This window comes from Dreissena polymorpha, chromosome 11, assembly GCF_020536995.1.
Source record: "Dreissena polymorpha isolate Duluth1 chromosome 11, UMN_Dpol_1.0, whole genome shotgun sequence".
Taxonomy (NCBI): domain Eukaryota; kingdom Metazoa; phylum Mollusca; class Bivalvia; order Myida; family Dreissenidae; genus Dreissena; species Dreissena polymorpha.
In genome coordinates, this window is record NC_068365.1 from 67,876,973 (window position 1) to 67,903,743 (window position 26,771).

At 37.5% G+C, this 26,771-nt stretch overlaps 1 protein-coding gene across 1 annotated transcript in view; it reads left to right on the forward strand.

Moving 5' to 3' along the window:
- LOC127850624 (uncharacterized) overlaps positions 1 to 26,771 on the forward strand; it is a 346,937-nt gene that overhangs the window by 265,414 nt on the left and 54,752 nt on the right. The gene's annotated exons all lie outside the window — the stretch shown is intronic.

Here is a 26,771-nt window from a genome sequence, read left to right on the forward strand (position 1 = left end):
CTGAAAGATGTAAAACTGCAATCGCGTATGAGGCAAGAGATCGAGGAGATCGAGGGGAGGCAACTCAAAATGGGCCTTCTGTGAGTTGGATGCCTAACTGGGATATTGTAAATGCATTTCATGTACGCAAACCTCTTCCTGAAATACAGCACTGGATAGACAGGTGTAGAGGTAAACACTGGCCACCTGTTCAGCTTCTCGAGGCTGCACGGATAGCTCCGTGTTTCCTGGTACCAGCAGGACATCCAGACAGTGATTTCAAGCGCGAAGAATGGCGACTGTCTCCAAACCTGATAGAACGAAAGTTGATATTTAGCTTCAATATGACTCAAATAAAATGTTACATTGTTTTAAAACTTATCAAAAAATCATTATTTGCTAACATTGTGGGGGATGCTATAACAAGCTTTCATTGTAAAACTATAATGTTTTTCACGATAGAAAAAACACATCCTTCTCTGTGGTGCGAACACAACCTTATGTTTGTACTTTTGCTCTGTTTGCACGTATTAAGGCGATGGCTGCGATTGGGAAGGCTTCCGCATTATATCATACAAGGTGTGAACTTGTTGGATGGGAAACTCTCAAAGTTGCTGCAGACACGCCTTTTAGTGTATATAGACTCGTTGATAAGGAATAACTTACAAGATGTTTTTTGTATTGGTATAGATAATATAAGTTGTCGGTTACAAGCGTGTAGTATGTTGCATAATGTACAGACTGGAGAACTAAGAGGTGTATTTTTACATAACAGCATCAGATTACTGCTGAAGTTTGAGTGCTTGAACAGATTGAACCGTGAGTTAACATATATCAAACCTGATCAGAGCAGTTCTCATTCAACCTTTGAGCATAAATTAAAATATGTAATACGCAATTGTTTTGAATGTTTTGAAAACTCAACGAATGCCATGTCAAAAACTGCTGCACTTGAATTTATTAAACACATTTATGCGTTACAAATTTCCGTTCAATCATCTTACTCTTTGCGACTACAAAACGTTTTTGACAGCGAAAATATAAGGCGTGTCCAATATTCCTTAAATTCGGATGTAGCTTCTAGTCGCTTAAAGTTTGCTTCTATGCTATACTGCAGTGGTCATCTTCAAGCGGCAGTTCGAGTGTTGGAGGATGTGGAGAGGAGGTATCACAGCAAGGTCAAGGCTGTGTGTGGATGTAGACACATACTGGGAGACGGTGATCTGAAGGTGTTTGCTGATATGCTATTAGGCGACACTGACAACGGTGAACTGCCATTCGCTTTCTGTGTAAATTTTTCAAGACATGAATCGCACTGTGCCCCTTTCATTTTATTGTTTGAAATGAATCGCAATATCACTGAAGAGGAAGTGGCACAGAGAGATTACACTGAGAAACAATGGATGGACAGTGCTGAGGTGGATGCTCGTCCGTTCCTACACTATCTGCAGTATCTCACGTATGGAGGACTTGGTGAAACTGATAACCAGCTACAGGCATTAAGAACATTGGATTCTTTTATATATGATATAAGAAATGACATTAACCTGTTTCATGACGAGACAGCACTTAACATGCTGGGACACTGCTATGAAATGGAAGGAGACTATGCAAAGGCGTTAAATATCTACGAGCTTTCGTTGCGTTATCGCGGTACAAACAATGCTGCTAACTGGCACGTTCGGCGTGTTGTTCGGCTTATAAGTGGTTAATTATACACAGGTGAAAAATATGTACAGTATTACAATAAGTGAACTATAAGCGAATTCTGAAATTCAAGTTTCATGTTTGTTACTTTATAAACTTTAAGGAAACGCAATCCATAAAGATAAAATAATGACATATTTATTATGTTCTTTTTGAATTCTTAACATGTTTCCATAGAGCTAAATCAACGTTTTAGATTTGTTTGATACTCTTTGGAATGCCTGTTAAATGTATATGCTTTTTAATTAATGTTATCCATGTACATCTTGAACGTTATGCAGTGTTAATGCATCTCTTAAGTATCACATGTTACATGCAGCCACTACAGTAATTATTATAATTCTTACAGTTATATATAAGTTGATTCCACAGGACTGATACATATATATGATTTTTCCTTGAATTGTTAATAGTTTTTATGAAATAACACGAATGATTAAAGCTTGATTTGACGCGTTTGTAGCTCACATGAGCACGTAGTTTGAAGGCTAGTCACTTGCGTCTTAAACCACGTTTTTCATCATTGAAACTCTTAGAAAATTTGCCTAACCACTATAGGCGCCGCATTTATGATTCAATATGTTAACAATTGGTCAAACTGTTTATCTTGATAATACCTTGAGCGAGTTTGAATGTGCGCCTCTAGCGTCTAAACCCAAAGTCACACATTCAACACATGAAACTACTCTATTGCTATATTTTGGACTGAATCTTAGTGAAACTTGGCCAGAATGTTGATAATATCAACGTAAACCCAAGCCGATTACGAACCATTTAAAGAAATTCCTGAATGAGAAACTACAATTCGCAACTGAAAGTTTTAAATAGTGTATTTATTTATTTTCGTTTATTTACATTTTATTGTTTAGCTAATATGTTGATTTCTCCCTGTGATTCAAAACAAACCCCACATTTGGTAATTCTTTGCATAATAATTAAATACTGAAAATACGATACTGGATTAAAATTCGAGTGCGTCGCAAAGCGTGAAACAATCACTTCTAGGGCGCCGTATCAAGTTTTAAACTCTGCTCTTTTGTCGCGAGGTAGTTTCTCCACCCGTTACTATCAATTTTTCTTGGATATTTTTATAGCTTCCTATAAAAGAGGGCTTTAAAATATATTGTACTCTTAAGATAAACGTTGTTAGTACATAACTGTCTAATGCCGAAGGATATTTACTTCGTCATTGACATTAACTTTCTTGCCTCCAATGACGCCGTGGAGACCAACTGGCCAGGCCCCGATTTCTCCAAAATTCTTAAGTCAAATTATTTAAGTTAAGCTGGTAAAAACGAGCTTAAGTTGATCGCTTAAATTAATCCGGCCCCGATTTCTCGAAAATTCTTAAGTCAAATTATTTAAGTTAAGCTGATAAAAACGAGCTTATCAGATAAAAAAACGAGATAAAAACGCTGAAATTAATCCGATTTCACGAACAAATTTACGGGATTTGATTTGCCCCTTGAAATCGCTCAAAAATCTCTTCCTGGGATTTGATAAGTTCTAATGCAAAGGCCTTTTCAGCCTTTGACCAATTTTGACAGCGTTTCTTGTTTTTTTCTTCGGCCATTTTGTTTTGTTTGTAAACAGACGACTTTTGGAAGAGTACCGATTGTTACCAAAACTATCGGCAAGATAATCGCATAAACATCGCTTAGCTAGACTCTTCACTCAACTCGTTTAAGAAATCGGTTTAAGTTGCAGTACTTAGCTTAACCACTAAATGGGGTTTAAGTCTTAATTTAATCTTTATAACTTAAGAATTTTCGAGAAATCGGGGCCTGGAGTGTTGGGAAATTTTAACATGAAGAAGGCTCCATTGTTAATTAATTAACAATAACACAAACTGAAAAATAACGCACCCATCTCGAGAATGTCTGAAACCTCGAATTAATTTTTCGAATATCAGATTATGTGCACAAAGTGCCCGCTTAGTCCGCACAAACTAACCAGGGGCGAACGTTTCCGCTTTTAAGGACTATCATTTAAAGGAGTCTCTTCTATAAATAAAATTCAGACTAAATATGATATTCGCTAAGAATATACTTGCCTAAAACAAAAAATGTCATACAAGTAGAATGTGTCATACCTGATTAGCCTGTCCGGACTGCACAGACTAATCTGGGACGGCCCTTTACAAACATGCATTAGGCCCGTTTTTCCAAGAACGCGACTCAATTATTGTTTCTTCTTGGATATACATTCAGTTGTAGTGGTAAAATGTGAAGATAGAACATGGATGTTACTATGTTCCTTCCGATATAGTGTTGTCTAGCGGTTAATAAACAACTTATGCCTTCTGATGCGTATGATTTTAACCGAGACTTTCTATCGGTCAATAAAAATGGACTTTTTATCAATTAAACCATGGCGTTAGTCTGAGTTGTATAATTACCACACATGCCTGCAAAATGATCGCTTAACTTTTGAAAATAATTAAAGTTTAACCCCGTGTGTTTTACAGCGTATATAATAACGATGCTTGCAATAAAGTACACGGTTGGAAAGGGAAACTTAATAATTTACAGAAAACAGGTTATTATCAAATTCAATTATATAAATATTGTAAAAGTAGGTCTGTATGGAGTGTTGAGCAATGAAATCCGTATGTAAATTCGAAAGTGGGGGAGCAATTGTGTGCACAGTGTGTTTAGGTGATGTAACTATATTGAACAATCACCGTTCCCCATATTGTTGAGCACTTCTATTTTATTGGTGAGTTATGCCCCCACAAAGCAGGAGGCAGTATCGCAGGTATACATCCGACCGTCTGTATGTTTTTCCGTCTGACTAGCATTATTGTGATATTTCTGCCACAAGGCTAATGCATGTGCGTAAAGTGACGTCCACAATTAGCCCGTGCAGTCTTTACAGGCTAAGTATCGACGAAACTTTCTGCTTGGGTTATCGTTTAGAAACGACTTCATTTTAACGAAAGCGGAAATAATCGACCCTGATTAACATGTGCGGACTGACAGGCTTATCTTAGATGACACTTTACGCATATGAATAAAGCCATAAGTTCACAGAACGCAAATGATATTGTTCCAAGTGCGCCGATGATCAATAGGGCCACTGCACTTGACCGAAGGTTGATAGTTATGCTTGCAATATGTTGATGAGGGAGGCTTTTAACAACATAGTTTGTAGCGTCTACCCGAATCTCGGTGTATAACAGCTTAACACGCTCTAGGTAGTGTTCTGATAAAGTGTCCATCTTACACTCGACATGTCCCTGACTCGTCAACTAATCATCCCAATCAACTTGGAGGCGTTCTAAAGAGCTCCTCGAAAAGCGATCAAAAATTCTGTACAGGAATGAACTAAGTAAGAGTGTCTCAATACGCTTCTATTCGCGCATGCATTAAGCTCATTTTCGAATACAACTCTGTTACATGCGTCAATGTTGTGGAAACGACCAACTCTCCATAATTTATTCAAATACCTTTATAAAAAATAAATCTAAAACTCAACTTGGGACCTTGTTTTAATATGAATCATATCGGTGTAAGATCAAATCAATTCACCTTAAATTCCCAGCATGTCAACCATCACAGATGACGTCGTTTGCTGCGATGGCAACACGTATCGGAATCACCCGTGTAAAACTGCCAGAAGACACAATTGATATGAAAACTAACAGGTTTTGCATGTTTTTTTCCCCTTCGAATTATATTTATTTGCTTATACCCTTCAGTGCAAGTCGCGCGACGAACGGGTTCGAAACTGAAAAGTAAAGGTAACAATACGAGATCAGAGGTCAAATATGGGCATTATACAGCATGTCTAGACTGTAATTCATTCAGGAAGTTGTAATCATCTTGCCGCAAATACTCGATGATATGATAATTTGCGAGCGACATACACTTGCTTTTTGATTAACGTCACAGATACAAATCAAATAACAGTTGTTGTATTTTGTGTATCAAATATTGGCATGATAATACACCTATATTTTAAAACGGGCTTGAAAACGTTGCTGATCTAGTGGCGTTAACGGCCACTTAATGAACGCGTTCTAAAAGGAATACGTCATTCAACACGGGCAATTATTTTTTCTAAATTTTGTATTTATGCGGGCATTATTAAGAGCGATCTATATAACTCTGAGGTTGGTGGTCGCCCTAGGGATCTCTGCAGCCTCCATGTGTGTGAAGGCTTTACGTGTATTTATGTATAATGTACTGTTCGTACAGTTCGTTGTCTACCACATTGAGAGCGGTCGGGATTGTCGGACATAGAACAGGCTAATCAAGGAAGACAATTCCACCTGAACTGGACATTCGCTTAAAAGAGATTTTCTTTCATCGCAAAATACAATATTAGCGGAAAGTGTCGTCCCTTATTAGCGTGTACGGAATGCACAGGCTAATTTGAGACAAAACATTGCGCACAGGTATTAAGCCCCGAATATGAGCCTCGTTCTGGGAAATCTGGGCTCAATGCATGTTAGTTAAGTTTTTTCCCAGATAAGACTGTGCAGTCAGCACAATCTTATCACTGACAACACGTTCCGCCTCAAAAGGATATCATTTAAGGAGATACTTCTATTAAACGAAACATTTCATAAAATTCCTGTATCGCCCGCGCGGACTGCATATGCTAATATCGGATGACACTTGACGCACATGCATTAAGCCCAGCATTCTAAATGGCTTATATTTATGAATATGATTTTCTTTTATTATAAAATATTAATGATATGTTTATTAACATAAATGTATAGTCGTATCTATATAGTTGATGTTTGCTCTATACAATCTACCCGCTGTGTTTTTATATTTTTTTTTGCTCTGTGCATGGTATGCATGAAATAATTAAAGGTGAAGTTGCTATGTTGTGCATGATATACACGTCTTCAACAGTGAATGAGTAGGTTTTGTGCTCTCTTGAACTGTACCAAAATATCGTGTATGTGTTTATTGTGCAGATAGTTACCAGTAATATTTTGTCGGAGCCGGGAAGCCTAATCATTGTCACGTGATAAAATGCTCAATGACGTCATCGTTTATGAAGACGTCTGTCGATGTAAGGAAGAGGTTTACTATTCATAACATGAAAAAGTGCACTTATGGTAGAATTCACACCAATGACCGTTATATCACAAGACTAGCACTGGTGTATATGTAATATATTCAAGTTCGGAACGATACAAAACGTTTATTCTAATGGATCTGTTTAAACTTATTTCAATATATTGGAGTATTTTCTACTTGTATTTTGATTACTAGTAAAATAATCTAGAGATTTTTATCAGTTAAAACGTTTAATGACATTTTTAAAAATATGAAAATCTATGAAGGTGACCCTCTAAGCATATGAAAACAAACATGACTTAAAAACATAGTATGAAACTAAATGGTCATCTACAAATTAATACAGACATTGGTGTATGTACAAGTACATATTTATGTAATGTGACAGAGAAATCACTTGAAAAATATACCGAATAACTGCATGCATTATTGTAAGACTATTATGACACGAGCCTCGTTCTGGGACAACTGGGTTATACATCAATTACATAAACGACTTAATCATGCTATTCTTAAAACGGACTTATGTATTTTGAGAAACTGGGGCCGTGGAACAGGAGCCTGGTAGTGACTTTTATATTTGTATAATGGTTAAGCCATGTCGCATGTGCAGTTGTGCGACTTCAGTGACATCTCAAACTAAGGAGTGAGAATACGATGTACAGACCGTTAAACGGTACCTGTTTTAAGTATATACTATTACAGCATATATGAATATTTAAGTCTCTTTCTGGCAAACAGGGTATAATCCAATATTAGTCTGCGCAGTCCGGACGGAATAATCAGGGACAAGAATTTCCGCTAACACTGAATTTCCGCTAAGCCTAGACCTCATTCAAACGATAAAATCCATTAAAGCGAAAAGTGTTGTCCCTCCTTAGCCTGTTGTGACTGCACATGCTAACATGGGACGAGGCTTTATGCACATGTTGTAAGATCGGTATAAGCCGGAACGATTGTGGGATGGTTTCAGTGCCTGTGCTATGTTTATCGAGTAAGACCGATGGCTCTCACATCGCCGGTGACCGGATATTGGTTCCGACGGATAATTGTTCCTCAAATACACCAAGTACTGGTTATACTCAGAAAACGGACCCGAAAGCGTTTAAACTGACCGCAGCCTGTAAGAGATATGTCACGCGGATCTTCGTGTTCCTTTTACAACTAATGGACACTCTTGCACATTTAAATTTTAATGAAACTATGGCTTTGCAAGGTATGTGAATCCCACGTATAATAGACCGCCGATTACGATGACTCTGAGCATGTCACGCCGATATTCGAGTCCATTTTCATATTTAAAATAAACGAACATTATCGCATTGTTTAAATCATATAAAAATTTACAACATTTTGTAGTGAATGTCAATTCTAAGTCATCATATTGCAGATTTAGAGCCAATACTTGGACGTTCAGACTGACGTCACCTATGTCAAGACGCGACGTGGTCGCGTGGTAGCACAACTTATCGGAAATGATTGACCCTGTGTGAGGCGACACATGGGCTGACACGGAGGCTACTGACGTCTGCAGGTCGCTGTATATGGAGTGAGTACGAGTGGGTTACTGTATACGGATTGAGTACGAGTAGATGACTCTATACTGAGTGAGTTCGAGTGGGTTACTGTATACGGAGTGAGTACGAGTGGGTCACTGTATACGGAGACTAGTGAGTGCGAGTGGGTCACTGTATACGGAGTTAGTACGAGTGAGTGACTGTATATGGAGTGAGTACGAATGGGTCCCTGTATACGGAGTGAGTACGAGTGGGTTACTGTATACGGAGTGAGTACGAGTGGGTTACTGTATACGGAAAGAGTACGAGTGGGTTACTGTATATTGAGTGAGTACGAGTGGGTCACTGTATACGGAGACTAGTGAGTGCGAGTGGGTCACTGTATACGGAGTGAGTACGAGTAGGTTACTGTTTACGGAGTGAGTACAAGTGGGTTACTGTATACGGATAGAGTACAAGTGGGTAACTGTATACTGAGTGATTACGAGTGGGTTACTGTATACTGAGTGAGTACTATTGGGTTTCTGTATACGGAGTGAGTACGAGTGGGTTACTGTATACGGAGTGAGTACGAATGGGTCCCTGTATACGGACGAATACGAGTTGGTTACTGTATATGGAGTGAGAAAGAGTGGGTTACTGTATATGGGGTGAGTACGAGTGGGTTACTGTATACGGAGTGAGTACGAGTGGGTTACTGTAAACGGAGTGAGTACGAGTGAGTTACTGTATATGGAGTGAGTACGAATAGGTCCCTGTATACGGAGTGAATACGAGTGGGTTACTGTATATGGAGTGAGTACGAGTGGGTTACTTTATACGGAGTGAGTACGAGTGGGTTACTGTATATGGAGTGAGTACAAGTGGTTTACTGTGTACGGAGTGAGTACGAGTGGGTTACTGTATACGGAGTGAGTACGAGTGGGTTACTGTATATGGAGTGAGTACGAGTTGGTAACAATATACGGAGTGAATACGAGTGGGTTACTGTATACGGAGTCAGTACGAGTGGGTTACAGAAATGGAATGAGTACAAGTGGTTTAATGTTTACGGAGTGAGTACGAGTGGGTTACTGCATACGGAATGAGTACAAGTGGATTACTGTATACAGAGTGAGTACGAGTGGGTAACTGTATGCGGTGTGAGTAAGAGTGGGTTACTGTATATTGAGTGAGTACGAGTGGGTAACTGTAAACGGAGTGAGTACGAGTGGGTCACTGTTTACAGAGTGAGTACGAGTGGGTAACTCTATACGGAATGAGTACGAGTGGGTTACTGGATACGGAGTGAGTACGAGTGGGTAACAGTATACGGAGAGAGTACGAGTGGGTAACTGTATACGGAGTGAGTACAAGTGGGTTACTGTATACGGAGTGAGTACGAGTGGGTTACTGTATACGGAGTGGGTACAAGTGGGTTACTGTATACGGAGTGAGTACGAGTGTGTTACTGTATACGGAGTAAGTATAAGTGGGTTACTGTAAACGGGGTGAGTACGAGTGTGTTACTGTATACGAAGTGAGTACGTGTTGGTTATTGTATTCGAAGTGAGTACGAGTGGGTTACTGTATACGGAGTGAGTACGAGTGCTTTACTGTATAAAAAGTGAGTACGAGTGGGTTACTGTATACGAAGTGCGTACGAGTAGGTTACTGTATACGGAGTGAGTACGAGTGGGCTACTGTTAGCGCATTAATATTCGTCGGCATGAAATTTCCTTAAAAAATGTCCTTTAGTGGGAAACTTAATTCGCGGATTTCTGATTTTGTAGAACACACATAAGAACTAGGGTAGTTTTTTGATGCGTTTGTGTCTAATTCGTGGATCAGTCAACCTACAAAATCAACAAAAAAATTATACCCCACACATAGTAATGATCCTACAGTATTTCATATTACAAAACCAAGTTAATCGAAAATAATTATAATACGTACGTGAACGCTTAGTTATGGATAGCACTGATGGTTTTATTGTTATGTTAATTAATAAAGACCAAGTCCACCAAAAGTCATTAACTGTCTAACTTTTGCTAGTTAGCATGTAAGCAATACGATTTATTATGTATAGAATCGAAAGCGCTCAGTGCGAGTGGAACAATGGAGCCTCGCTCTGGGAAAACGGGGCTCAATGTATGTGCTTAAAGTGTCGTCCCAGATTAGCCTGTGCAGTCCGAAGAGGCTCATCATGGATGGCACTGTACGCCTTAACTGAATTTTGCCAAGAATATAATATTTTAAACGAAAAATACAATAAAATCCAAACGTGAAGTCCCTGATATGAAACGACACTTTACGCAAATGCATAAAGCCCGGTTTTCTTAGAGTGAGGCTCGTAAACTTCTCTGCAGTCTTGGTACGTATTCAGTGTACTTATTTGGTTCACTCCCGAGGCATAATGCGCAAGCGCGGGTACAGAAACTATACTATCATAGTTTGGCCTTCATAACAAGTCACACTTACGTTGGTAAAACATGCATTTAAATTCCGGTTTACGAACAAATAAGTCGATGGTGTTCGATTGTTACTCATAACATACATACATTGCCATGGGAACGAGATGAATCTGAGTCAAGGCTGGCCACGTTGTTACAGTATTGAACCGAAAGCGGTACTATGCGGTCATTATCACGATGCCCGCATGTCATGTGGTGAGTTGGTTGTAAATGTGTGTGTGTGTTTCGAAGTTTATGAGGTCCTTCCGCGTCAGAGACTGCATTATGTGAAGACCCGGAATAAGTACTAGCACTCTTATCTAATTTACTAACTTGACTCACGAAAGTTTTGACGAATTATAGCTACAATATCCGGCTATTGAGTTGTTGCTGACGTATTTTACATTTGAAATGATATTGTTTTGTGTGTGTAGGCGGGAGTGCGGAAACCCCGCCAGTCGGCATGGTGACCACCAAACTCACATGCTTTCGGGAACGGATATCGAACCTACGCCGCCTAGGTGAGAAGCGCGTATACCAACCACTTCCCTAACCGGACAGCCGCGATGAAATTGTTAAATGTTGGATAAAATATATCTGCGTGCTGGGATATCCTTTCAATGAAACGTATTATCAACATTGTCCTACTCAAATTGTGTTGAATGACGTCAATATTGTTCGTCACGTCGTTATTATGTTATCTAATTTGCTATATCAAAATACTGTTAGAATGTAGCATTAACCGTATAACATAAAACTAGCAAGAAAATATCATCTTAAATGATATTGCCAATGTACTCGTATCTAAATATTTGTTGAAGCGTAACCTGTGGGCAAGCATTATTTTATTTCGGAACCTAGACTATACATTTTCTGTTGTATTTAGCACGCCGGTTCCGAAATAAACATACTGATTTCTTTGCTAAATTTTAAAATAAAAGCACACAACACCAAGAACATATTCTCATAAAATGCGAGTGGCATCGGCGCAAAGGAAAACAATCGTATATGTTCATTTGCAAAAGCGTTCATGAATGTATGTGTTGTTTCCCTTACAAGAGATCTTAAAACACGGTATCAAATCGAACACAAACACTGGACTTATACATATAGTGTTGACATGTTTCTGTTATATGTTGTACTAATTTCAATTCATTATTGATTTCTTAGCAATTATTGATAATACTAGTTTTAATTATTATGTATAATTATATTATAATGTTGTTGTTTTAGTTTAAACATAGTTCTCTCTTAATGACGTTGATAGTTTATTGAGACAATCCATTTTAATGACTTGTTCACGTAAATTTTATAATCCGCGTGTAATCTCGAGACAGCACGTGTCTGGAAGGTCTAGTGTAATAGAACAAAGAGAGCGAGCGACGGGCGGTGTGCGACGACGGATTCTGCGCGCGGGAAGCGACTGTCGTCTGTCGGATGCTGGGCTTCAAGTAAGTCCAGGGCTGGCATTATTACATCTTAAAAATACAGCATCTCAAGATGTATGTAATCATTGTATTCTGATCAGAATTCTAACCTTACTATGAGGTTTAAAAAAGGAAGTAGGCCGACATTTCAACGAGTCTCGGCCTGGGAAAATGAGGCTTAATCCATGTGCGGAAAGGCTCGTCCCGGAGTAACTTATGCAGACAGCACAGGCTTATAAGAGACGGCACTTTCTGCTTTATTGATTTTTTTTTAATTTAAATGAAGTCCTCTAAACAAAATTCCAGTGTAGTCGGAAAGTGTCGTTTCGTGCTCTGCGGACTTCTGAAGTTCACATGCTAATCAGGTCGACACTTTACCTCACGCATTACGCTCCGTTTATCTGGTCGACACTTTACCTCACGCATTACGCTCCGTTTTCCCAAAACGAGGCTCATTTATATTTATATGATTTTTTATTTTTTTCCTTTTAATAGTACTTAGTCACATCACGGAAGTCAAATAACCTACTCATACTTTTGTTTGGGAAATAAAGCCGATATAAGCACTTAACATGTTCATGCATGCGTTTTTTGCACTGCCGATCTCTTATATATATTCAGTTGTTTGCAACTGAGCATCGGATCAAATGCTTAATCTAAATAATAGTACAACCTAAATGCACAGTATATACATGCAAACTAAATGCTTGAGCTTTTAGGGTTAATTTAAAGAAAACATTGATTTAAAATGAACATAAATAATACCGTTTAATAACGCATTACATAACAATAATAATTGATTTAAATTTGGATAGCGGAAAGTAGTTTACTTAACGCTATTGGGGTAAACTGCAACATTTTGTGTTACTTTTAGATCAGACGGTTCATGTTATTAAAGCAATAGAATTATCACATTTCAAAAGGAAACTTGAATTACACTACGACCATGAACAAACAAATACTTACCTCCATTTCTTTGTCCATCATGGTATCTTGAAAAATCACAACATTGCCGCGAATGACTTATTTTGTAAACAAAACACTTATATTCATCCCGGGTAAAAAAATGACGTCAATTAAAGCGGGTTCACCCATACAATTAATCACACCAGTACTAGGTGTCTTTGGGGGAGATCTAAAGAACGCTCCCACGGTGGGGATCGAACGCATGACCTCATGTTGTCCGCCTAGCGACCGGGAGGTCACGTGTTTGATCCCTACTGTGGGAGCGTTCTTTAGATCTCCCCCAATGAAACCCAGTACTGGTTCTAGGTCCAGAAAACGGACTCGAGAGCGTTTATATAAGCCTTATGCTTTCGATGCAATCGAGCTAAAATAAAAAGGTTTAAACTAAACTTCATCAATGCAATTTAGGCATATATATATATATATATATATATATTCAACATTTCATATAGTTACTACATGTATACATCATTCAAACCACCTACTGGATGTTTTAATAATTTTGGGCCTTGTCAACTTAAGGTTTCGTCCCACTTTCGTGCATAGGCATATCTGGGTATCGCATAAGTCAATACATTTTAAGGCTGGAATACTCCGATGATTGCGGTTTAGATTCGCTTGAAATGGATCAGTGCAAGGGGCAAACGCCAATAATTTCAATACAATTTATTTGGAGTATTTTCCCCTGGTATTTTGAGTATTAATGGACTATTTCAGATTGCGTTTAATGACATAAAAATTATGTAAATCTATTAAGGCGATCTTCAACGCAAATATAAACAAAAATGTTATTAAAAATAATGGGCATCCAGAGTACAGAGATAGGTGTTTATACAAGTCACTTTTTATGTAATATGGAAAAGATATCACTTGAAAACTAAGCCGAATAACTGCATGCATCAATATAAGACTATTATACCACGAGCCTCGTTCTGGGACAACTGGGTTATAAATCAGTTGCATTAACGACTTAATCAGGTTATTCTTAAAAGGGACTTTAGTATTAGGAGAAACAGTGCCCTGGAACAGGGGCCTGGTAGTGACTATAGCATTTGTATGATTTAGATGCCATGTCGCATGTGCAGTTGTGCAACTTCAGTGACATCTCGAACTGAGGAGTGAGTGAAAATACGATGTGCAGACTGCCGAAAGGTGCCGGTTATATTGTAATATATACTATGCAAGGAATAATGAATATGTAAGTCACGTTCTGGAATACATGGCTTAATGCATGTGCGTAAAGTGTCATCTCATATTAGCCTGCGCAGTCCGCATACAATAATCAGGGACAACATATTCCGCTTACACTGAATTTCCGATAAGCAGAGACTTCATTTGAACGATAAATTCCATTAAAGCGAAAAGTGTCGTCCCTGTTTAGCCTGCAGTAATTGCACATGCTCATATGGGACAAGGCAATACTAACATGCTTTAAGACCAGTATAAGCCGGAACGAAGATCAATTTTGGGATGATTTCTTTGTCTTTTCTATGTTTATATCTTACACCCCCCGTTCCGGATATTGGTCCCCTCGCGACATTATTTTGACAGCGCGCCATTGGTTCATATATTATTTTGATAACCGATCGTTTTTTCCTACTTTATTTTGACAACCCGGTCAATCGTTCCTACGAATTTTGACAAGCCGGAAACACTGTTTGTTTTCACAATATTTCGAGCCGGGACATTCGTTCCTTCGTTATTTGTACAGCCTGAACATTCCTAGGTTTGAAATAATTGAAATGCTATTGGATAATGCACAGATTAACATCTATGGAAAAGCACAAATATTATTCGTACTCATTATATCAAAAGAGGTACAAACATATCTTTAAAAACGGTACTATATCGGAAATTTTGTAAAAGCACGTTTAATAAGCGTCAGTTGCATCCCTTATCAGGACTACAGATGGAGCTGGATCCGATAAACATCCCACGTGACCGATGAAGGTATGCCGATCACAGCTTTCAACTTCCGGTATAACATAACCCTCCATATTAACAAATAAACTGTGTGTTTTTTTAATGAACATATCGATTTCTATCACGACCCGCCATAAAAAAATAGGTGTGTTATTTCAAAACAAAACGTAGGCACATTCATATGTTGTGGAAGTAGTTATGGAAATTGCTAGAAATATTTCAGTAAATTACATGTGTATGACATACAAATACTGTCAGCATAATGAAGCGCAGTAAAAAAAATATTGTGCAACAGGGAAAATTTAAAAAAATATGTTAAGTTCGGTTGATTATGCATTATATTTGTATTTATAAACCTGATAACTGCACTGAGTTTAAAATACTTGTGAGGTCCATTAGATTATAAATTCAAAACTTGAATAAATATTTTCAATTGTTTTTTAACACTACTTCGTATCAGTGAAACGGAAGTTAGGATATGTTAGCAGCAATTTGCTCGGACATGGAACATTTTCAAGGAACAGCTTTCTCATTTTCGTTTATGTTCGCCGAGATAATGCAAAGTGCATTAAACGTATATGTCGCGTGTGAGTGTTTCATGTTTGTGACAACATCAAGTATAGTAAAACTATAATTTGTCGATAAGTCATAATAAATCGCGCAAAGTTTGATTGTTGAATGCTTCGCAATGAAACAAACAATATCACCAACTGCACTGAATTGTATTTTAAACACATGCATCTTTATTTATTTCCTGATAATACTTTTTGCAGATCATAATTGTTAATTTCAGACATATTTTCGGATCTGAAACAAGAGGCGTTTAAAAAATGAATTATATGCCGGGCATACGGATATTGAGTTCTTTAATATCGTATTGGCGAGTTTGACACGACAACGCACCACAGTTACAATAAAAAAAAAACAAATGTCAGGCATGTCGTATAGGCCCCTCGCCCTGTGTGTTTATAGCGGGTATTTTGGTCATTCGGTCGTGTTTGCGGGTTTATTTGTCACAGACACGGCAACACGCCAGACTGACAAATATCCCTGCAATGATGACACAACGAACGAACAAAATGCATACTTGCCATTATGGCGTCTCTTTTGTCGTTCAGGTGGGTAATTGTATTGACTGTCAGGTCTTCTTGACGATCGCGACAACCAAGACACTGATATGGTCGCCGGATGAGGCGTATTTCTCGCTCAATATCTGACAGAGCGCATGCGCAGAACTTCCCGTTCAAGTGACTGGAACAGTCGTGAAAATCGTTGCATCGCGTGGCACTGGGGCCTTCGGGGATATAGCGATAGACGACTTCCAGATAGAAGAAAGAGGCCAACGTTAGTATTATTTCATTTGACGAGTATACGTTTTATGAACACATATATAGCTTGACAGCATTAACTGAAACAAACCTGTATGCATAAATACATTAGTTTATGTTTTGGAATCAAAACTTTAAATATGTATTTGAAATACCATAACTTGTGACTGTTATTATTTATTTCGTGAAGAACATGCACGAACAAAGCAGATCATAAATATAAGACCCACTAGACAATTACCGAAGTAAACTAGCAAATATACTTGGGAAAATCCCACCGATACCAAGGTTCAAACAATGTTGATTTACTCAATCCACATATGGAAGTTTCATTCAGATAATAATGGTTGATAAAGGACATACTCGACTTAAACCGACTATAGCTTTACGTTGGACAAACCAACCAACACCACACTCTTGATCAGCAGACGATTTATTGCATATAACAATCTAACGGAGGATTCCGGAGATAGTCGATGTATCACGATTGCCAACACCACGGCAACATAAGCACATTAAATCCAACAATGTTAATAATGGCTTATAAGTATGTGATTTCGAGAGAATCTTCAAGAGGTCAGCGTTGTTTTTACCAACAGATAAGTGTAATTTAAGCTTGCTTGTTCATTCAAGGGTTCAAGTGCCTGATTATAAAGTTTACAGGTGTCGAGTTTGTGTTTGCGAGCTATATGAGCAATAGTTATGGGAAAACCGGGCTTAATGCACGTGCGTAAAGTGTCGTCCCAGATTAGCCTGTGAAGTCCGAACAGATTAATCAAGGACGACACCTTCCGCCTAAACTTGATTTGAGTGGAAAAGAGACTAACTTTAAAGGATAAATCGCATCAAAGAGGAAAGTGTCGTCCCTTATTAGCTTGTGCAAACTGCAAAGGCTAGGCTGGAACGATCTACTATACGATCATGAACAAATCCACAAATTTAGGCTCATACATGTAAAATTATGCTATATACCATAATTGTTCATATGAACCTCGTGCTGAGAAAGCTGGGCTTAATGCATGTGCGTAAAATGGCATCCCCAATTAGCCTCTGGAGTTTTTACATGCTAGTCAGGGACGCCGATTCCCGTCTAAACTGGATGTTTGCTAAGGAGAGATCTCCTTTAAAAAATGACTTCCATAAAAGTGGAAAATGTCGTACCTGATTAGCATGTGCGGGCTGAACAGGCTTATCTGGGACGACACCTTACGGACATAATTAATCTCGGGTTTCCCTGAACGAGGCTAAAATGATTCATCTTGAAGTTGTACGTCCCTTTTTTCTTTATAGCTGAGAAAGAGAAACACACCTGAAACGTGCGTGCCGCTTATTTTGCAGATCGAGCGGCACGCGACTTTGAGGGCGGAACCTGCTGGTACCGTGCCGAGTCGTCTGCCCCTGCCAGTTATTAGATGAGGAACAGGGATGAATCCGTTGAGTAAGGTTTTAAATTTTGGAAGAAAATTTGGTTGTGCAATCACGAGTAACGTGCGGATAATTATCATGATTATCACAGCCCAATATTTACTTAGTAATACAAATGAAGTTACATATTGCTAATAAATAAGTACTCTTTGTTTTCACCGATCAGAAGATTTGCATTATACCTGATTTTTATTTCGTGTTATCTTCTCCCTTCCTGTCTTAATTCATACAAATATCGAAAATCACATTTTCCACTGCGTCTTTAATTGATTCATAAATCCATAGCCCTATACTCACTCATCCGTCCCCATTATCGCTTTAATTATCGGCTTCTATTTCCACCCTTTTTTTCCCTGTATCTTCCCTATCTTTTCTTACATTCAAACAATTATCGAAAACCATCTATTGTTCCTATCTATTACATTCAATAACTAACTCATGTATTCATTCATAAATTCAAACTCATATACTTACTAAACTCTCGCCATAATTTCACCATCAAACCATCGCCGTTGAGAAGTAGATATGGTGTTTTTCTAGCGACCGGGTGCTCATGAGTTCTACCCCCTTTGGGAACGTTCTTTGGTTCTCCCCCAAAGACACCAAGTACGGGCTATTCTCAGGAAACTGGCATGCGAGCGTTTCAGTAAGCCTTTGGATTTCAATGCAAACGAGCTGAAATAAATAGGTAAAATTAAAATTACAAAATATTCCTCATGCAGAGCGGGAGACCATATTCAACCCAACGCACGTGCGTCTCGCGGGGAGAGGGGGAGTGGAGGTGTTTCGCGCGGACAAGTGGGGCACAGTGTGTGATGACAATTGGGACGACGCGAACGCAGCCGTCGTTTGTCGACAGCTGGGCCTCGGGCATCGTATGACGCGCTCTCGGAACACTCGACTTAATGCATGTGCGTTAAATGTGGTTCCAGATAAGCCTGTGAAGTCCGCTCAGTTAAATCAGGCACTACACTTTCCGCTAAACTGGATTTGTATATAGAAGAGACTGCCTTCAAAAGAAAAAGATAAGCGCATTACGCACTTGCGTTGAGACAAGAGTTCTGATGGTGAACAAGATTATTATGTTGTTAATGATGATGATGTTTGTTACACATTTAAATTCATTTCGGAAATTTGAAATTTGATGAACGCAACATTCGAACGCATCTTTTATATTTCATACAAAATTGATTTCACCAGGATGATCACTACTAGATAAAACATTGAGGCGGAATTCTGATCAGGAAATAGCTACATCTAGATCGACGATGTGTAGTGCACGGGTACTGAACAGGATATCCGGGACTGCGCGGTTGACGGCAAGGACAGGACAATGATAAGCACAATGAGGACGCCGGAGTCTCATATGGTATGTTGGGGCCCGTCTGATCGAACCTCGTAAGACAGATGAGTCCGCGCTCTGAGAAAAACTGGGCTTATTACATGTATGTTCAGTGTAATTGGAATAGAGTTGTGTTTAGAATATACTTCCTCAATACACGAAAAATATGTAAAAGTATCGTCCTTGATTGACACCGATTTACCCAGCAGGCATCTTCAGGTGTTCGAAAGTGAGGCTCCGCAAGTCGCGTTGACTATTCGTGTCCCCTAGATTAAGCATTCGACGCCAACAATAGGTCACGTTCATCGTTACGAAAGCTAGCGATGGTAGACTTCGGGTACGAACATGAAAGCATAAAATTATACTATTGATGTTATGCTCGCACGAGCAACATATAGATTACCAACGTATAAATCAGTCCCTGATATAAGTATAAACCTCGATTACATAGAAAGTTGAAGGCTTTTTGAAACGCTCTCGAGTCCGTTTCCTGGGTAGAACAGATAATGGCTTCGTTTGAGGGAAATCGCGACTTCCTTGTCGCTAAGCGGACACCATATAAGCAACGCCACGGCGATAACGTCCCTGATGTGTGGGTTTATATTTATTATTTTTCTTTAAATTAGGCGCTAATTTAGCGAGATAATATTGTTATGTATGCAAATCATTATGAACGAACAGTCAGTTTAAATTAGATATTCGTTTAGAAGAGACTTCCTTTCAGTGCGGAAACCATCGTCCCTGATAAGTCTTTGCGGACTGACACTTCTCGCACGTGCATTGAATCTAGTTTTAACGGCCACCGGAAAAACTTTGCGAAACCGAAATTTCGCAAACTTAAGTACCCTTTTTCTTGAAGGTTTGCTTATTTGTGATAAAGTATAAGATAAAAGTCTAACTTGTGATTAATAATTGGTTATTTTTGCTTGTTAAATGCGTTTTCTTCACTATGAACTTTATTTGCAAAGTTGGGGTTCCCATGGGATTTTTGTATTTTCCCATGGGATTTTTCATTATCCCATGGGAATTTTGGTTTCTCCCATGGGATTTTTCTCCAGCTTTTTTTATGGGAGAAAAAATCCCATGGGATTTTCAAAAACATAAAACACGTTCGTTTGTGCTTAGTTATCGATTTTAAGCATTGTTAAAGCATTTGTGCTTATTTTCGTTCAATTTACTTTGATAGAAAAAAAATCCCATTTTTTTATGGGAAAAAAAAATCCCATGGGATTTTTTTCTGATTTTTAGAGATTTATTCATGTAACCTTCAGAAACACTACCTTTTAACAAATGATGAGCATTTCTCGCGATTTCAACGCGTTAAATCGTGTTTAAAAAAAATAAAAAAATCCCATGGGATTTTTTTGTCCCATGGGATTTTTTTGTCCCATGGGATTTTTTTTCCCATGGGATTTTTTTTTCCAATTGGATTTTTTTAAAGGTATAAGTTTCTAAAAGCTATATAATAATAATAATAATAATAATAATAATAATAATAATTATAATAATAATAATAATAATAATCGTGCTCAATATGATGAATTTGTACTTTTAAGCGACTAACATTTTTATTCGAGCCGATCGTCGAGTCCGAATGGTGAGTATAAGAGCAATTTACCAGTACAAATAAATCTCACTTGTTTAGAGAACGCTACCGTACTATAAAATAATCTTGATAATAAGTCATATAATTTTTCGACGGAAAATGAAAACAGTCTCCATATTAATGTCAGCAATGTCCCCTGCTATGATAAATATTGACAAAATGAAAAACCTTGACAATAATTCCGTGTCGAATACGCATTAGATTATAGCAATCAAATTCATATAAGCATTGATAAGATAATATGCGAAAATGGGTCTTATGTCAAATACGGCCAGCGTAGCTCCATTCCATAATGTCCGGTATTAAATCACGTCAAGTTTCGTGGTCGAATTATAGCATAATAATCATTTTCACATTACGCGAATCATATGAGTTTCCCTACATATATTGTGTTAAAATTTATGTTACACTAATGTGCGATGATGAAAAGGGGATTTCGGTAATTCTACATTCGCCCGCCTAGTACCGAAATCCCCATATTTACGCCTTAAAGGGTCAATAGGTCATCGGTATGAATGGTTTTTGACTTCACATGAATGTTAAGGTGAAAAAAATGATATTAATTTTAATTATTAAGCACTGTTGACAGCATTAAGTTGCCTCTCAGTGGGGATTTCGGTAATTCTACACTAGAACTTAAACGCGCGCCGGTACCGAAATCCTGCTGTACAAACCTTCAAGTGTCAACAAAATTATTATAGTGTTTTTTTTCATTAGCAACCAGTGACATGTATTATCTCCCATTCGGTTACTTCTTTTGGAAAATAATTAGCGGGGATTTCGGTACTGCTACATTCGTACGCCCAGAGCCGAAATCACCCATGTTTACGCCAATCCCCCATATTACGCCTTAAAGGGTCTATATGTCATTATGTTTGGGTTTTGGCTTTGCATTAATGTTGATTTGTACACAATCATATTAGTGTTAATCATTTAAACACTCTTATCAGAATATTTTTTCCATTATTAAAAAGTTTATTAATGTGAAAAATGTGTAAACGAATGTAAAAAGGTAAAATGTACATTTAAAACATTGGTTACACAAAAGTATATGTAAATATAACATGACATAGTAATAATAAGTCTTCAGAAAGTATTTTCCAAACAAATCTGATGAAACAAATGATATCGTACTACCTTATTTACAATATGCTATACACTTTTGCAATTTAGTTATCAATGTTTAATCAAAGCATAAATCAGCATATGTTGCCTCTTAGCGGGGATTTCGGTAATTCTTAACAAGCACATAAACCCGCGCCGGTACCGAAATCCCCGCTGTACAAACCTTCAAGTGTAAAAAAATACTGATTTAGGTTTAAATAAAGGGAACAATAGTATTTTTGGCCACCAAAAAGCACTTCCGCGTCAACAAAAAGATTGAAATTATGTCAGAAACCCAGCTTTTCATTGTATATATTGCAATACACCATCGGCCGCCGAGAGCGGAATACTGCGCTTGGTCGCTAAACAATGTAGATTGCATCAAATTAAATGTCAATTTTCGATTTTATTACAAAAATAAACACTGCCTTTTTATAAATATGTCAAGCACGTACACTTAACAAAAAAATCGATGTATCTTTATGTAATGTAGAAAAGTAAAGCGCTTTATATATAACAATGTTTTATAATGTCTCTCTGGTTGAGAAAAAAAACTAAACAAAACCATGTAGAACATATAATATGTTTTCATAATTAAAAAAAAATATTTAATGATGCACGTGATGTTTTATAATTGATATAAGTTCACGTGTCATTGAACGAGTTAAGGGAGAGATGCGAATTAAATTACACATAATTAAAAACTGATACTATACTGTCAGCTTGATTTATAAATTGTGTTCCATCGCGCCAATATATTCATTGTTCCATGAAATTGTGTATAAAAGCAAAACGATTGAAATTATGTCAGAAATCCTGCTTTTCACATGAAATGATCTTTAACACTTTATTTATTCCAATCAGGAAAATAACAAATACAATAATAGGGGAAGTCTATACTGTGTATTAGAAACTTGTTGTGGTGATCCCTATCTTATCCGCTCAATACACATCCACCTGGCTACTGTACAGAAAAAATTAGATTTACTTCCAAAATAACTGATTTCATTAATTGCTAACTTGTTGTCTACATTTTTAATTAACAACGATAATGGATCAACATCACCGTTGCACAATTATTAAGTTCACAGTAATCTGTACTTTAAATAGAGCCTAATTAAAGACGGTGCTAATAAAGAACAAAGCGTGAATGTGGATATTAAGAAATTAGATCCTTTTTTGCATGACACTGGCAGTATATCATTTTATCTTATATAAATAAGCGACATTTAAGACATGGATAAAATTAAAATAAGACACATTTGCATCTTTCATTTCTTGAAAAAAAAAATAAGCACGCAGTCACATATAAATAAGATACATTGAAGACACAGAAAAAATAAATAAGACACATTTGCATCTTTCACTAAATTTTCTTAGAAAAACATGTGAAACTGAAGAAAAACATTTATTACTGACACATTATTCTAAAAGTCGACTGACAACTTAAGTTCAAAGAGGGATTTACAATTAAATAAGATCCATTTTCGCATGATGCTGGTTGTAGAGCAAGCAATACATTTCTTACTGACACATTATTCTAAAAGTCGACAGGCAACATTAATTCAAAGAGGGAACCACAATTAAATAAGATCAATTTTCGCATGATACTGGTTGTATAGCAAGTACATGTAGTCACATATTAATTACATCTTGCATTAGTTGCAATAATTTTGTTAAGTGCGCGTGCTTCTGAACGTTGCGTTAAGCGAGAGTGTTGTCATTTTGTTAGTTTTATATTTTGGTATTATGTATGATTATTGCTTGTTTTGAATTTGAAATAAACGCTTTCTGGCAAATAAGCATCGTCTTAATTTTAATACAAATAATGAACATTTGACATACAAAATGTCCAATAACATACCGGCAATAACATTATATATATGTTAATTTCTTTGCATGTTTATACCGAAATTATAGCCGACATCGGCAGTTAGGGAAATTTTGTGACACACTTTAACACATCAAACATGCATGATAGTTCTTTTTTCATATGATATTCCCCTGGTTGCTTACCGGTGTATTGGTGCAGTTGATAACCCCGCCGGGACTACAGTAGGGTGCTAATACACACGTGTATCGTGTTCAATACAATCGTCTTATTTTTAATACAAATAATGAACATTTGACATACAAAATGTCCAATGATTGACATATCGGCAATAACATTATATATATGTTAATTTCTTTGCATGTTTATACCGAAATTATAGCCGACATCGGCAGTTAGGGAAATTTTGTGACACACTTTAACAAATCAAACATGCATGATAGTTCTTTTTTCATATGATATTCCCCTGGTTGCTTACCGGTGTATTGGTGCAGTTGATAACCCCGCCGGGACTACAGTAGGGTGCTAATACACACGTGTATCGTGTTCAATACCCGATCCATGCTACAACGTGTAAGAACGGGAATTTCGGTAATTCTTCCTTTTTAAGCTTGCGCACCTCTAATGGGCACATATCCAAATATAATTTAATTAATTATTTTCCTAATCAGCATCATTTCACTAAACTACATGCAAATTTGTAGGTAGGCTTTCCATGCTTAAAAAAAATAAACCGATTTTTTCAAAACCACCCTCACGCTCGGCTTTTGTCCAGTTTATTTTCACCACTGGGGTATATAAAAGTTCCATAATTCATTCAAATTTCCAAATATGGGCATGCAGTTGGTGTGTACAGATGCAGTAAAGGTGTTTAAAGTTTAAACAAGATGAAATAAGTATTCTTTTACAGACATTTATTTTTTACAAATTTTAATCTATGGAATAGCGCCATGAAATGTAAGTGATTTCAGCCAAGTAAAAATTGGGTCGGTTAAAAACAAAGTGTCATAAAATTCAAAATAGTATCATTTAAGTTATATTTTAAACTAAGTTTTTATAGAAACACTATATACAGCAAAAATACAAAAAATAGACAAATTTACCTTTTACTTTTTTAAATAAAAATAAAAATGCAACATGCATCATTCGTATTTTCAGCAGTAAATTAATCAATTTAGCCATAACGTTGTTTTAATTTTAAAATTGAAGGATGTGCATACAATTTTCAACATATTTAACAATAAACATAGCTTATGTGCTATATTAAATCAAATTACGTTAGAAAAGAAATAAAACGCGTCGCAAAAAGTATGCGATGTCGGCAGGAATCGAACCTGCGCGGGAAAATCCCAAAACATTTCTAATTTATCGCCTTACCCACTCGGCCACGACAACTTCACATCTGTGTTACCTTAAATTAGATATATATAAGTAAACAGGTAAAAAGGCTCGCTCGATCTTTGAAGAAATCGCGAAATCGTATTTTTCAGATGATAATTGGATCAAAGTCAATATTTATAGTGAAAATAATGTAATCTAAATGAATAAGTTAAACATATATCAAAATTCGAAGTTTGAAAAAAATAAAATGCATCTCTCGGAAATAAGCGATTATTGAAGATCGGCAATGGCTTATGTATGAAGTGAAAGGACAGTTGAAAGTTTCCATTTTGCACGTTAATGATTCTGATAATATGGTGACAAAGGCAGCAGTCATATGTAGTATTGCGTTTGACCGGAGAGTAGCGTGATCTGTGTCGGTGTTGGGCGCTCTGAGGGCGCAATCCGGCTACATAGGTACATAGGAACCTCTAGTGGCTATAGTCCATGGATCGGGTTCGGCAGACAGGGAACATGTAAATTTTTATATGTATGTTTTATATCTTAATTACCTAAACGTATATTTATCCTGGTTACTTATTAACTGAGGTTTGAGTTAGTCGCAATGATTGTAGATACGTTGTACTATATTTAGTAAGTATTTGGAGGACGAGTGGCACGGGCACGCGCTTTATTATCACTTATGCAAGGAACGCGTTTTGTTTATATACGTATTTTTGATATTCCGATAGGCTTAAGGGAGGTAACTTATTCAAGTAAAACGCGATATTTTTTGCGATGCCTTTTTATAACTCTTGTTTAATTAATTACATACGAATATACAGCTAAATTTAAGATGATTTTTACCAGAAAAAAATTTCGGAGAAAGATATATTGAGGTTTTGATATTCCATAGAATGCGAGTCTCAATATATATTTTCTATTGCAGGGGAGGTAATTTAAAAATTTTAAAGTCTCCGAATTGGTCTTTTTTGTATCTATTTACGTTTATTTTCAAGCTAATGGCGATTAAAAAATTAATTATTATTAGTATGTGCTCACATGGATATTGGTACGGATATATCGTGTTCATATAACTGTTACTACATCCATTTCATTTATCATTACAACAACCACACTTGGGTAAATGAAAGCCAGAATACAGGACATAATCTATAATACTATGAGTTTTACAAATTAACATCAAACATAAATAAATCAAATTATATATCAACGGAGTTTTTAGATCACTTATTTACTTAACCTATCCAACTATAATAGCAAATACAACATAACAGCAAAATTAATACATCCCAGCTTGATTTATGGTCTGGATGTTTGGCAGGCGGGTGGGAAGGAATGATGGTGGCTCTGGGTAGGGCTTTGAATGGCTCCATGGTTGGTTCTCGACTGATTTGTTGTCGCGCGCAGCAAGTGGGTGGATGAGGGTGCTTGTCTCGGGGGTCTTCGGCGGTTGGGTGCTCGGGCCGGGGCCGTATGCGGGCGCGGGGGGGGGGGGGGGGCTCGGGCTCGCTCGGCGTGGGTGCGCTTGTGCGGGGGCGGCGGGTTCTGCGATCTGGGAACTGCAACAATATACAACCCTTCACGACTGACCGACGACCGTTAATTACCGACAGACACCTCCTCTGCCGCTCCAGACAAATGCACAACAATCACATACCACACACTATACACAACCATACACAGATCACCACCAAGGAACCCGGAACACACGGGCGTGGCGCTCTCATACGCGCCACCCGTAATGAGTGGGGGTGTGAGAGCGATACGTGTGTGTGTTCCGGGTCCTACGTACCGGGTGGTG